Raw genomic sequence first — 9,632 nt, forward strand, 5'->3', positions numbered from 1 at the left:
AATCATTCGGTAACCGAATCATATCGGTAATACAGTAACGAAATAAACCGGTAGTAGGCATAACGTTCGCGTCGTAAATTTAAGCGGGCAATTCCCGTTATAGATTATACACTTATCACGACCTCCCCCACCGAAAGATGCCGTGCACGTACAATTTTATTTCTATAATAATACTACAGATGCCGCTGTTTATTTCTTTTTTTTACCAGAATGATTATTATTCAAATTATTTACTGTATGTACTTTTCACACTTTTTCCACTTATTTATTAATCTACAGTTTGTATTAATAAATTGGTGGAAATAGTGTGAAAAGTATTTTATATTTATCATTAATTTTTACAAGTATGTACATTAAGAGTATTTTCTATTTTTTTTGTGTTAAGTATTAAAAATTTGATTTCAAATTAATTCTATTTTACCTAATATTAACAGAAAATCGAGGGTTTAAAAATAAAACACCAGTACCATATAGAATTTATAAAACTATTGTTTATTTTCATCTTTTATTATAATAATCGGATGCTTGTTTTTTAACATGATCATTTCTATCAAAATTTCAAAATTTTCATTGGTTTAACTTCTATGTATGAGGATATTCCCATTTGGGAAAGCGATGTAAGGGTCCTGAAAATTTTTAATATTCTTAAAATATTGCTATATACATAAAAGTAATACTAAAGAGACATAATAATGAATTCTAAATGCAATGAAAGGAATAAAAAGAGTTAATTATTACTTCTATTTTATTAAGGGTGTGATTTAAACAGTTTGCAAAGTATTTGTATCATTGTTAGCAAAAAAATATTACTGATTAGCTAGTATAATTGGGCAGCAACATATAGTCAGCAAATATTTCTAAATCCGTCTGCAATTTTTATTGTCTCTGAACAGTTATAGTATTTTTTTTTGCGGCTGAATATATGTAAAAGCAGCAATGAGTGACCCGTGTGCTAGTAATATAAGCCTTTACGATAATTGTGCCTGCTGAAATAGTATGCCAAAAAATACCTAACTGCAAAATTAAATTAGAAAAAAAAAAAAATTCAAAAGAAAGGGATCCCTATTTAGTAATATTGGGATAGTGTCATATATATAGCTTTATTTTTATAACCGTCCCACCCAGTTTTAACGAACACTGCTGATTATGAAAAAAAAAAACGTAATCTATTTTTATTGCTAACCAAAATTTAAATATGAATGCCAATCAATCTTGCTCCACCAAATAATTATTTTGCACTATGACTGTTTTTTTTTTTGCAGATACACAATAAGACAAGCTGCCTGCTTATGTTTAAATTACTAACTATTATTATGATTTTATAAAGAACAAATTTTGCAGCCCGATTTTATTATTACTGAAAAAATCCTTGTATGCTTGCCAAATGATTTATAGGCTGTTTTTCTTGCTAACCAAATTTTAAAATGGCATACAAATTAATTACTTCTCTTTTATAAAATTTTTTACTAAGTCGAATAGAGAAGAAAAGAGTAATCTTGGTATAAAACTTAATGTCTAAATACTGCTTTGAAACGTTTCTTTAAATAATTTGAATACTCACCATCAATATCACATTTGAAATAACATTTTAATTCAGCTGATTTCGGCATTTTAAAATAAGTACTTAATCAAAATTGCAAAAATTGTAATCCGTATAATAAAGAGCCAAGTTAACAGTCATGCAATCAGTCCGGGGTCCAAGTAACAAGCCAGATGATGTCGTAACACATAGAAGATCAAAAAGTCCGTAAACAAGTCAAAACGTAGGGAATAACACAATAAAATTCAAATCACAACGAACACATCAAACACAAAAAAACAGTGATTCAAAATTCAAATATGGCCGACTAACGCACGATGGGCCTCAATAATATTGCCACGGCAAAAAAATATTGGAGATAAATTAAAATATACTTATATTTTATAATATATTTTTTTATACCTATGAATCTTACAAAACATGTTTGATTGATTATTTAAATTAATTATATTTGCAAAAATTCGACTCTACTGCTGCTACTGCCATCTATTTTTGGCACATTAATATATCACCCCGAACTCACCCTCCTCGTCCAAAAGATGACGTTAGTTTGTATGAATATTTTCGAATTACGATATTGTAGGAGAGTTTCACACCGAACGTACTTATGGGCGCAAATCGCCAACTATCGGCAATAATTGGAAACTATTATTATATACTATTATATACTATTTATGTTTTAGTTTATTGTTAAAGTGAATATATTATAGGAATATCTGAAATGTATAAGATTTAAATAGTTACTTTGTAAACATAAAACCGTTACTTATTGAGATCTGATATTTAATAGACACTGTTTTGACTGTTTGAATGTTTTGAAGACGTTTGATGTTTCATTTATTGTTAAAATACTCAATTTACTGTGTAAATATTCGAATTTATATCTGTTATTATTAATATAATTATTTTGTACTGAATTTTATTATTTTATGCAATAAGTCTTTTTGTAATTTCATTTCGAATCTTGCTTGCAGCGCCATCTTTACATTGACTAATGTTTGTTCACATTAATGTTTGTTCAGATTAAATTAAGTAACCTTTATATTATATAAATCATTTTAACTTATTTAAATTCGTTAAAACATTTATTATAAATATTAAGATGTAATTCAAGAATTATTTTACAGTATCTAATTTTATTTGTTAATTTTAAAAGGAGTTGTATTTGATTGTAAGATAACTATAAAAGCAGTTGATTTATGAAAAGATCAAGCTGTTCTATACGAGCAGCTGTGCGGTAATAAACCGAGAAAATCTTAGTGTACTTTTTCACTTTAATGGACTCCGAACGAGGAAACTCTGGTGTATCGCCGACATACACGATATCTCTATCTAATTCGCTCCCGTGTGTTGCGTGATTTTACTTAAAACTTATTTATTTGTGATAGACAACAGGCCCCGGGCGTGACGCGAGCAAGTTTTTACATGTTTACTATTAAGTCAAGAGTTGTTTAGCTTGTTAATGAAAACATAATGCCACGCCGAAAATCAAACGCTGTGCATAGGCATTTTGATTGGAACGATTCTGAAAAAATCTCCACTTGCAAGTTATGTGGGAAAAAACTAAAGGTAAGTAATTTACTCTCATTTTTCAAGTTTTTCCTAATCTATACAAATAAAATTGGAGTGTCTGTTTCTAATATTAAAATAACCGCTTTTTACTAAATTCAGGTCATTTGTTAGTTAAGTGGCCTCGAATTTATGGGGTGAAATGGGGGTGGGGGGGTAAAGGGTGGTGGGGAGGGTGGGTTTTTTATCCCCCCGTAGTGTGCGTTTCGCGTAAACCCCGTGGTTTCGAAGATATCGTGTTTGAAGTTTTGGGGTTAACTTTACGTGATTCAGAGATATTACAAATTTACAATACCCTAGAGCTCCGCTTCTGACTCCACCTTAACTCCGGTGCTGTGGAAAGTGCACTCATATGCTCTGTTCACCAACTTTCACACTTAATTTTCGAACAAATTTACGTAAAAACGATCTCGATTGCAAGATCAACAAACGATACGAAGTGACGCTTAACGACTGACAAATCGACACTTTTAAACAAAATAACGCGTCAAACATAATATTCTAATAAAATTAGTAACATTGCGTGCTAGAATGTAGGTTTAGAAATTCGAAAAATACCCAAAACCGAATCGGAGCACCCCACTGTCCACGTGGTCTTGGTCTGCCCCACCCCTAGAGTGTTTTTTTTTTTGAGCCGCGGAGGCGCGGAGGGCTGCACTTCCCGCAGCGCCGGAGCCAAGCGTTATTCTAACCACAAAGGTGGTAGGTTAATTTAAAAATAATAATAATAAGTAACGAAATTAGGTCGATAAACGGTGTAATTTTGCAGTTAGATAGGTTAGGGTTATTTTTTTTTTGTAACGAAATTATGTCGATAAATGGTGTAATTTTGAAGTTAAATAAGTTAGGGTTTTTTTAACGAAATTATGTCGCGCCGGCATAATTTTATGACAACGGCAACACTGTGATACGGGTGCCTTCGGTTAAGTGTATTATGACGGGTGCAGCGCCGAAGCTAAGCGTTATTCTAGTTTCAAAACTTTAACCATTGATATTTTTAACAATTGTTATTGTGTTATTAATTTACATACAGTTATTTAGATAAAAATAATGAATTTGTGTTTAAATAGTTTTAAAGGAAATGCTAAGTGACGCGTTATTTTGTTTAAAAGTGTCGATTTGTCAGTCGTTAAGCGTTACTTCGTATCGTTTGTTGATCTTGCAATCGAGATCGTTTTTACGTAAATTTGTTCGAAAATTAAGTGTGAAAGTTGGTGAACGGAGCATATGAGTGCACTTCCCGCAGCACCGGAGTTAAGGTGGAGTCAGACGCGGAGCTCTAAGGTATTGTAATATCTCTGAATCACGTAAAGTTAACCTCAAAACTTCAAACACGATGTCTTCGAAACCACGGGGTTTACGCGAAAAGCACACTACGAGGGGGGTAAAAAACCCACCCTCCCCCTCCCTTTACCCCCTCTCCCCCCAGGACCCCATAAATTCGAGGCCATTTAACTAAAGTACACCGTGCTCGGGCTCTTTTTATAGTCGTAGTGAGTAGCTCGCATATATGAAATGCTGAGGGTCGTTCTATCGAATTCCAGAGGAATTATTATTATATATATATATATATATATATATATATATATATATATCATTATGATTCGAAAATTGTTATCAATTTCATCATGCAAGGTTTATATAACATTAACAAATTGTTTTTTTTTTTTTTTTAGAGTAATCATGCCTCAAATCTAACAAGCCATTTGCGACTAAAACACATTGTAGAGTATCGTCAAATTACTATAATAAATGAATCACAAAATCAAGCGATTGTACCGTCCACAAAAAAAACTGAACATGATAAAGATACGATTTTGAAAGAGAAATTGATAAACTGTTGCATTAAGTTGGTGACAGTTCATGGACGTCCTTTTGAGTTACTCGAAGATGAGGCCTTCAAAGAAATTTTAAGTACAATATCACCACATTATACAGAAATAGCAAACGCAAAAAAAATAAAACCACTGGTAGCAGACAAGGCATATGAAATTAAAGACAAAATTTCAGCCGAATTGAAAGAAATGCTAATTTCGCTGAAAATGGATTCAGCAACATGCAATGACCGACAGTTTATTGGAATAAATGCTCAGTATATGAAAAAGTCGACTATAGTTATTCGTAATCTTGCTATCTTAGAAATGTACGAAAGACAAACGGCTGAAAATTTGAAAAACAAACTTCTTGAAGTATTAGCAGACTATCGAATACCTATATCAAATATATATTCCATAACCACAGATAATGGTGCTAACTATCTAAAAATTGCAAAATTATTGAATAAAAATGACTACATAGATTCAGATGACGATAATATTTGTGATGAAGTTGACGGAGATATAGTATATGATGCCAATAATTTCGATGGTCTAGACTTATCAATTCCAAACATAAATATTGAGGAAGAAAATTCTTTTGAAATTAGATCATTACCTTGTGCAGCGCACACTCTACAATTATGCATTAAAGATGCTTTTAAAAAAAAACGTGATTCTGAAATGACAATAGACAACTGTCGTAAGGCAGTAAAAATCTTACGACGCCCTAATCTAAGACAAAAAATAAATAATCTAAATTTGAAAAAGCCGGTCCTAGATTGTCCCACTCGTTGGCTTTCAACTTTTTTTATGCTAAAAAGCCTAATAAATTTAAGAAGCATTTGTGATGATTGCGAAGAAGTAGCCGGATTGCTAAATGATGATACGTGGAACGACATAGCTAATATAATTTTGTGCCTCGAACCTTCCCAAGAAGCAACCGTACGTCTTCAGAGTGAAAAAATAACGTTGAGTGATTTTTATTCTATATGGCTAATATGTAAAAACAAAACGGAGAGGATCCATTTCGATCTGGCTATAAATATTGTGTCTTCAATGACAGAACGAGAGAAAACCTTACTTGCGAACAAAGCATTTCTCCCAGCAATTTTTTTGGATCCGCGGCTTAAAATAATATTGTCAGATGAGGAAATCATCACTGCAAAAATGTTAATAAAAGATGTATATCAGCAGCTTCTTAAAGTACGTTCAGATCGTAGCAGTGAATCGCAAGACGATACTCCAGTTGACCTTGCGATACCAGATTGCTCTCGAGGTTCTATCGCTGTATTGCCAGATTCACCATGTAGTGACAATAATTTTAAGGCTGATCTAATGACCTTAGAATCTATTTTGAAAGAAACTCAAGATTCACCTAGGTCTTTTCTACTAGATATCGATACTTTATTGAATGAGTACCTTTCGATTCCCAGACTTGCAATAACGGAAAATGCTTTGGAATTTTGGTCATCAAAATTACCGAATAATGTACTGGCAGATTTAGCTCAGATAATTTTGGCGGCACCCGCCACACAAGTAACAGTAGAGCGGCTATTCTCCACCCTTAAATTTATTTTGACACCCTTACGAAACCGTTTGCTAGACCAAACTGTCAAAAATATTATATTAGTAAAATGCAATCAAGATTTACTTTAAAATAAAAGAATAACTTAAATACGTGTAACTAATTGATTAGGAATAAGCTTAAAGTTTTAATTATAAAGTAAAAAAATACTCATTTCATAGTAACGTTTTTATTGTTGACAACAAATCAAAGTATTATATTTTGTTACAAAATTAGAGTAATTGAAAGATTTTTTTTATAATTTACAAAACATCATAATTCAAATAAAAAAATGCAAAAAATTGACGCGAAAATAATAAGATCTCTTTAATATCTGCTGATGTTATTATAAAATCAAATAGGCTAAAATGTTATATTTATATGATAAAAGTTAAAAACAGGGTTTCTGAAATAATAAATACTAACTTCATCATCATTATTAATTGATTACTACTAAACTTTAACGCACTTAGAAACAAAATTAATTGATAAGTACTGAAAAGATTATTATTAATGATGATAAAGTTAGTATTAATTATTTATTTCAGAAACCCTGTTTTTGACTTTTCTTGTAAGTAGATGAATCTGACCTAACTAGTTCTTGTCATTTCTTGGCTGATGATTATTTTTTAACATATCAATGTACCTTAAGATATAAATGTAGGCTTCAGAACGTAAACAAGGAGGTAACAATTCTAATTCGTAGGCGAGTAGATTACCAAAATAAAAATTTCTTTTGTCTTGGGGATTTTCGAGACGATTACATAGTTGACATATACTATTATTATGTTTTTCTGGAGGAGAACGGTCATTATTATTATCTACTTGATTTTTTGACTGCTGCGTATTAATTGATTTAGAATATTTAGATGGTGAATGTTGATCTCCTAATGGTTTTATTTGATTATTCTTCCGTTTATGCGAATTATCTGAAAAAGAAATAAAAAAAATCAATATAACATTGTTTATAGTTTTATTTACCTCGAAATCCCGCGACCTACTTACCGCAGGGGTATTTCGCTCTATAATTGTGCACTGGGTTTTTTTTTGAAAAAATTGATGCAATTTTGTACTTTTTCGTTAAAATCATTATATTTTTTTTTTTGTATGAGAACATAGCTTTTTTGTATTGAAAATGAATTCCTTGTATCCGTTTTATACGAAAATGATACCAAGCAATCCCTAGTACCATAATAATTGTGTTTGCTCGCAAACGAAAAAAAAACCGACTTCAATTACATCGACAAGTAATACAACGTAGATCGACGAAAAAATAGTCAAGCAACTACGCGTTATCAAAGATTACTCAAAAAGCAGTTATCAGATCTCGATAAAATTTATATGTGACCACATGATAAACATCAGCTTTCGATTAAATTAAAAATTATCAAAATCGGTACACCCAGTAAAAAGTTATTACGGATTTTCGAGAGTTTCCCTCGATTTCTCTGGGATCCCATCATCAGATCCTGGTTTCCTTATCATGGTAACAAACTGAGAAAGAATTATCAAAATCGGTACATCCAGTAGAAAGTTATGCGGTATAATACAATGTAGGTCGACGAAAAAAGCGTCAAGTAAAAACGCATTATTAGATATAACTCGAAAAGTATTTGTTAGATCTCAAATAAATTTAAATGGGACCAATTGGCACACACCACCTTTCGATTAAAACAAAATTTGTCGAAATCGGTCTACCCGGTCAAAAGTTCTGATGTAACATCGAATTGAGAACCTCCTCCTTTTTTGGAAGTCGGTTAAAAAGAAAAATAATACGTCACTTCTTTCTAAGAGATGAACTGTTTAGTAGCATTTTTTGTCGTGGGACTCAAGGGGTAGCAATGGCGCATAATATAGATTTGCCATTGTCTGTCATAGTATTTACCTTTAGCACTGGAGCTAGAATGGGGTTTCATCCAATCTGTCTCACATTCTGTTTCTGTGAAAAATGGTTGACTATTTTGTTGAAAAGTAATATCGTCGTTCTCTGGAAAATAAAGAAATGTTTGAGCTGAGGTTAGACCTTAGACAAGTGTGTGTACGTTGTCTAACCTCAGCTCATCAGAAGTGCGCGTGATTTTTGCGCTGTTAGTTCAATCAGTCTGTTTTTGATTTAAATAAAGTTATAGAACTTTCAATTAGCTATAAATGTGGCGTTATATATATATATATATTTGAAGTGAAACCTCTTCGAAACGAAGGCGCATGAGGGGTAAAATTTGAGCGACCACTAACGCGGCAACGCGTCACGCTGTCAGTACTGAGATGGGTGATCGCCTGGGAACACCGCGTGACGTTAGCTTTTTGGCTTTTTTCAATTACCATTTTTTTTTTATTAGTTTTTTTTCGTATTTTCAATTAGTTTTTTTTTGTATTTTCAATTAGTCTTTTTTTAATTAGTTTATTCCAAGTAATGTTTTAATTATGATACCGCCTACTTTTTCAATAAGTTTGCCAAAGAAGTTTCACTTCTGACCTGTGTACTTTGTACGCACGCATTTTTTTTTAATTGGTCAAGGTCAAAGCATCTGGAGTAAATCTTCTATGTTACAGTTTATAAATAGCTGTTCATATATATTTGACCCTTATTTAAAGCACATGTATATTCCCTTTTGATATTTAAAACAAACAACCTTTATGAATTAAGAAAAACGTATTAATTTATTAAATAAGCATTAATTAAAAAATGTTTAGTATTACACATACCTTCTTGGATACAAAATTGCCTTCTAGATATCACAGTGTCCTTTGTAAAAAATAAAATAATATGCGTATATTAGATACTTACCCATTGTAATATTTTTTCGTCAAATTGGTAAATCTTTGTATTTGCAAGTAACTTTCACACACTGTTATTTATAAATAATGGCGAAATGTAGCGTCGGCAACAGTCGACATCAAAAGCACCGCGAATCGAAACCGAGGTAAGCGGCGCGCGAGCGTGTAAAAGGGGCCGCCTACTTTTTTCATCTCTTTTTCGCGTTAATGTTTACATTGCATATAACGAATAATTCAAAAGAAAAAACTTAATTACTTTCATAGTTAAAGAAGCCAGTCTTATGAAAAACCAATCATTATCAATAAAAGCAAAGGAACATTACAGATTCTTCATTTCAAACGATGGCTTACAGATTTTGTCTCC

The 9,632-nt window shown here is 31.9% G+C and overlaps 1 long non-coding RNA gene across 1 annotated transcript; it reads right to left on the bottom strand.

Moving 5' to 3' along the window:
* Positions 1 to 471: 471 nt before the first annotated feature.
* Positions 472 to 1,813, bottom strand: LOC123661636. The gene is made up of 2 exons (XR_006744371.1): positions 1,562 to 1,813; positions 472 to 626 (listed from the first exon to the last, which is right to left on the bottom strand). It is a non-coding gene; the product is annotated as an uncharacterized LOC123661636 (long non-coding RNA).
* Between the last annotated feature and the right edge of the window lie 7,819 nt (positions 1,814 to 9,632).

The sequence above is a fragment of the Melitaea cinxia genome, chromosome 17 (assembly GCF_905220565.1).
Source record: "Melitaea cinxia chromosome 17, ilMelCinx1.1, whole genome shotgun sequence".
NCBI classification, from domain to species: Eukaryota; Metazoa; Arthropoda; class Insecta; order Lepidoptera; family Nymphalidae; genus Melitaea; species Melitaea cinxia.